This window comes from Papio anubis, chromosome 1 (assembly GCF_008728515.1).
Source record: "Papio anubis isolate 15944 chromosome 1, Panubis1.0, whole genome shotgun sequence".
NCBI classification, from domain to species: Eukaryota; Metazoa; Chordata; class Mammalia; order Primates; family Cercopithecidae; genus Papio; species Papio anubis.
The window spans coordinates 16,628,449-16,634,448 of NC_044976.1; positions in this window are offsets into that span (position 1 = coordinate 16,628,449).

A 6,000-nucleotide genomic window follows, 5' to 3' on the forward strand; every position below is an offset into this window, starting at 1 on the left:
GCAGCAGCTGATTCGTGTATCAGGAGATGCCATATGTGAAAGAGATGAAAAGCAAGCTATTGTGATCATGTGCAGAGGAGGGGACAAAGTCCCACTCCCTGATCACACATGCCACCTTCCTGTCTATCAACACCAGCCTTATTTCTAATTAACATCCCAGCAAATGACCTGTTTCAGCCACATTTCCTCTCTCCCCACCCCTATGCTGTCTGTCTCTTCTAGGCTTCCTCCCACCTCCATTCAGGTTCCCCTTACCACCCCCTCCATACCTCACAAAGCATGCACGCAAGCTCAGCAGACCTGGGACCCACTGTGCTACCACGTTACCTCCTCCTTGAAGCCTCTGGGCTTCAACCCCACCGTTGAGGCCCCCTTCACCTTCTGCTTGCTGCTGCCCAGGGGGTGAGAGACACAAGGGAGTCCTTCTGCAGAGCTTTTCTGTCCCGTTCTGCACATGCCACACTCACAGAGCTACCTCACGGATGGTCATTCCCATGGCCCCAGAGACCCTCCATATTCTCTTCCATGGCTCAGCAGATTTCCACTCCCAGCTCCAATCTTGCAGGAGGAAGGGGAAACCCAGAGAGGTGCGGCTACCCGGCAGGGCCACATGGAAAGTCAGTGATGAATCTTTCTTCTGGGTGCTAGAGAACTTTGGCTCAGAGGAGAATGATGGGGCCTGATAGTGAGGGCCCAGTCCAGGAGGGAGTAGGTGTAAAGAAAGGACAAAGGATGGAGCATGACAGGGAGGAGAGGAAACCAGAGACCCACTCGAGGGGATCCTCCCTCCTCTGCCCGGCCCAGTGGGGACCAGGGAACGTCGAGCAGCTCCCTCTCCTTCAGCCTCTGTGCTGAGCTGAAACTTCCACTAAAACAACCACTTAAAACCTCACTGCGCTCAGTTTGTACAAAGCCTGAGGGCAGAAGGAAGGTGATGTTCTCGGGATAGGCAGTCCCTGTGTCCCCATCATCTGTGGGTACCACCCTGGTGACTTAGGGGTTACCAAATACAGAGATGGCAACCAAGAAGTAGACACATACTAGTTTACTAGGGCTTCTATAACAAAGTACCATACACTGTGGGGTGTAGACAACAGTGTGTAATTTCTCAGAGTTCTGGAGGCTGGAAGTCCAAGACCAGGGATTTGGCAGGGTGTGTTCCTTCAGAGGCCCCTGTCCTTGGCTTATGGCTGCTGTCTTCATCCAGTGTCCTCCCGTGGCCTTCCCTCTGCAAGTGTCTGAGTCTTAATCCCCTCTGTCATGAGAACACCAGGCACGTTGGTGTAAGGCTCACCCTGGTGACCTCATTTTACTGAATTACCTCTGTAAAGACCCTTTCCCCAGACAGTCACATTCTGAGGTCCTGGGGGTTAGGATTCCAACATACAAATTTGGGGTTAGGAGGTGCAGCCTGAGCAATCTCACCTACCCACAGGACTCCAGTTACCTCCAAATGCAAATGACTCCCAGTTTTAAATCCCACACCCAGAACTCTTGCTGGGATTTCTCTCCATGCCCTGAGGCATTCAGCCCAAAGGAAGCCACTGTCTCCTGCATTCTTCTCTCCTGTGTCCCCTGTGGCCAGTGGCCCCCAGTCAACATGACCCTTGATCCTCCTGACCCTGCCCCCTCCACACCTTCCTGAAACAAATATGGTCACATTCTGAGGTCCTGAAAGTTAGGATGTCAGGCAAGGTGCAGTGGCTCCCACCTGCAATCCCTCCACTTTGGGAGGCTGAAGCGGGTGGATTGCTTGAGGCCATAAGTTTGAGACCAACCTGGGCAATATAGCGAGACCCCATCTTTATTTTAAAGAAATATTTTTTAAAAATAGAGTTAGGACATCAACATATGTATTTTGAGAGACACAACTCCATCCATAGTAATGCCCCTGAGACTTAGAGACTCTAAGACCAGTTCCTCTGACTCCCCAAAAGTAGGGCAGCTGGGGACCAGGGCAGCTGTGCCCTGTGCCCCTATAAAACTCTCTGCCCATCAGCAGCGTCAATGAACAAGCTGAATAAGCTGCAACTACACACATGTGGATGCAGTGGTCTGGCTGGAGGGAGGGCAGAAGAAGCCAGTCAGAAAGAAACTCATGCTGCCATGGTTCCAGGCACACAGAGCCCACCATGGTCACCGTGGGAGCAGAGGAGCCTGGAGGGATTACAAGAGCATCCTGGGGTGCTGGCGATGTTCCTTCTCATTCTGGTGACTGATTATGGGGTTGTGTTCAGGTTGTGAAAATCCGCTGAGCTCACTTAAGACTCGCAGACTTTTTTGCTTAGTGAATACTAAAGTACCAGCATCAATTTCCTGGTTTTGACAATGTTCTGAGGCTAAGATGCCATTGGGAAAAGCTGGGTAAAGTGTTCACGGGAACTCTCTATGATTTTTGCAACTTGTGAGTCTTACATTATTTCAAAATAACTTTTTAAAAAATGCTACACACACAAAAAAGAATAAAAACAGGACATTTTATTGGCTTAAGGTTTTGTAACATTCCCAGCCCCAGAAGAGTTGAAATAAATTGTAAGTTAAAAAACAAACAAAACAGCTTTATGCACTTTTCTATGTGTATGTTACACTTCAATTAAAAGTTTAAAACAAAACAAAACAAAAAACACCTCTCTGCCAGTCTCTGAACTTATCCAAAGAAATGAGGGAGAACTGGTATCCACAGAGCACATATTATGTGCCAGACATTTCTAGGCACTTAGCCCAAGTTATCCCATTCATTATTCACAAAGAGAGAGAGAGAGAGATTATTGCCTCCATTTGCAGATGAGGAAACTGAGGCTCAGAGAGGCCAAAGGAACTCCCCAACATCACACAGCCTGTTCAGAGCACAGCCGAGGTTCCCCCCAATGACCTATATGGTCTGCCTAAAAGCCCCATTCTTGTCCCCGCCCTTGCTGGGATCACTCTGAAAAACACTTTCCCCTCTGTCCCACCCTCCACCGCCCTAGACTGCCTTGCCCAGCCTCAGGATAAGGCACCAAGGTCCCCAGTCACCCCCGACTCCCACCAGCAAAGCTGCTGACGTGGGGTTTTCTAAAGAATACCAAGCCCACCTGCCAAGCTCCCTCACTGGGATCGACCATCGGACCATTTTAGCACCATTAATTGCAGTGCTGAGTACACAGCTGTCCTTCCTCGGGTCTCCACAAACCCCCTGGCGCAGTTCTATGCAGGACCTATTTCCCCTATCCCCCAACAGATATGCACACCCTCAGCACCAAAGTCCCCCAGATGTTTGCAGCTTGGACAAAATTAACTCATTTATCCAACCAACCCACTGAGAGGACACCTGCTTATTGTCATGGGCCCTAAAATTAACCTGGTTTATCATGTCTTCTGAATTTTGGCTCAAGCAGCACTTTCAGGGATTTTCAGGCGTCCGGGAATGAAAGAACAGCTGGAGGAACTGCAGCTAATGTCAGTCGTTCCAGCCCCAAAGATCACTTTCTAATGGACTGAGGCTGGGGCAAAGACGCAGCCATCAACCTGAGGACGTCCGTGGATCTGTATTTGGTGAATATAACTGGGACTCATCTTATCTGGGTCCTCCTAGCTCGACAGCCACCAAAAGAAAGCCACAGACCGTTCTGTAGGCAGACCGTTCATCATGGATGGCCGAGCAGAGACTGTAGGATGCTGACGGGTGTTCTGCCCAAAGGACATCCATGAGCAAACAAATGTGAGAAAATCTCCTTGTGGCAGGACTTCTCAGAGCCTTTACTATACTAGCATGTCTCCTGAGTCTCCAAGAGGGGCCCACCTAAAGCAATGCTTTCCACTCTTTTCTGGAATGTTCTTCAGAGAAATGCGGATCCAAGGCCTTCAGCACAGATGTATCTTAGTGGTGGTTCTGGAACAAGATGGAAAAATAAAGAATCTGAAGTGGTGGTAAAATGATAGGCAGGAGTAACTGCTGTTTCCATTTTATAAACAGAGAAAACTGAGACCCAGAGGGAGAGAGGAACTTGCCAGGTCAGCAGGGGAATTAGTGACAGAGCCGGCCCTAAATCTCCATCATGTCTTCTTTCTTCTGCTGCTATGGTTTTGATATTTATCCCTTCCAAACCTCGTAGTGAAACGTGATTTCCAGTGTTGGAGGTAGGGCCTAATGGGCAGTGTTTGGGTCATGGGGGCAGATCCCTCATGAATCTCCTTCCGGGTCAGGGGTGAGTGAGTCCTCACTCTGTTACTTCCCATGAGAGCTGTTTGTTACAAAGAGCCTGGCACCTCCCTCCCTTCTCTCTTGCTTCCTGTCCTGCCAGGTGATCTCTGCACACACCACTCCCCTTCACCTTCTGCCAGGAGTGGAAGCAGCCTGAGACACTCACCACAAGCAGATGCTTCTGTACACCCTGCAGAACCAGGAGCCAAATAAGCCTCTTTTCTTTAAAATACCCAGCCTCAAGTATTCCTGTATAGCAACACAAAAAGACTGATATCTGCCCGATCTCAGGTCAGGTGGGAGGGAATTTGCTCATAGAAGACTTCCAGGGGTTCCATAGTGGGAAAGAGGCAATATCCACAATCTGTACCATTCTTGGAAGGAGGAACCAACAGAGATACATCATTTTATAACATGTCTGTAATATTTGCAAAGCTCTTTCAAAATTGTTCATTAGCGTTTTTCATCTTTCCAATCTTTCTCTAAACCTTAGGCAATAGAGCCCCATTTTTAAAATGAGGCCACTGAGCCTCAACCAGGAGACATGATTTGCCCAAGGTCGCAGGTTTCATGTTTCATGGATGGCAGAGCAGAGATTTCCTACCTGGTGGGGTTCCTCATCTCTGGCCAGCGTTCCCTTGAGGGCAGAGTCTGGGCCTGGCTCAGCTCAGTGTCCCAACACTCCACCCCTGGTGAACAAGCTGTGCTGAGGGAAGTCTGGGCCCTGATGCAGAGACCCCTAGAAGCAAGCACTAATGGGGCAATTTGGGGTCCAGAGCACCAGTTCTCATAAATCTGAGGAGCTGTTTCTCCTGGCTACTTCCCTCCTTTTCCTTCATTACATCCCTGCCAAATACAACTTCTGCCCTGTGCATGGCAGGACTCCTTCAGAGAGGGGCTTCCTCCTTTTCCATCAGTAAAGGAAGAGGCTACCTGAGACTTGACTTAACCTCCTTGGAGGGGAGCATGCTTTCACTGCTGCAAATTGTGAAGTCAGGTCCAGAGTGATCTAGTCACTTATCATGAGTCATACAGTAACCAGAGGTTGAGCTGACTGAGCCAGCTTCATCCACCAGACCAGTGAGTAAGTCTCGAACTATAAAGTACGTAAGAATCGCCTTGAAAGGAAGCAGGTGGTGCAGAGGAGAGTGAGCAGAGCTGGCCTGAGACTGCTGTCCTTCAAAGGCCTGCTTGCAAAGTGGGCCCGTGTCTGGCACCTGGGAACTCGGGTTTCAGGAGGGCTCTCAGCACCCTGGTAAGAGTGGCTCACAATGTGTAAATGGTGTGTACAACGTGGCTTAGGCTGAACTCCTCTTTCCTTCTGAAAGTCTGGAATCTGGGTACGTGCCAGGCAGAAAGTGCCTGTATAACCAGCCCCCAGGAGACATCCTGGGCACTGAGTCTAATGCATTACCCTGGTAGACAGCACCTCACCCATGTTGTCATAGCTCATTGCTGGAGGAATTAAGTGAGTCCTGTGTGACTCCACGGGGAGAGGACCCTGAAAGCTTGCACCTGGTTTCCTCTGGACTTCACCCTGTTGCCTTTTCCTTTTGCTGATTTTGCTCTCTATCGTTTCTCTGTAATAAATATTACCTGTGAGTACAACTATGCTGAGACCTGTGAGTCCTCTTAATTAATTGTCAAACCTGGGGTTGGTTTGGGGGACTCCTGACCCAGGGAGATATTACAGTGCCGATTTTGGGTCCTCTGCTTCCACTGCCAAAGTGTTTGTGTCTCCCAGAAATTAATACATTAAAACCTAATCCCCAATGTGATAGTGTTAGAAGGTAGGGCCTTTGGGAGGTGACCAGGAT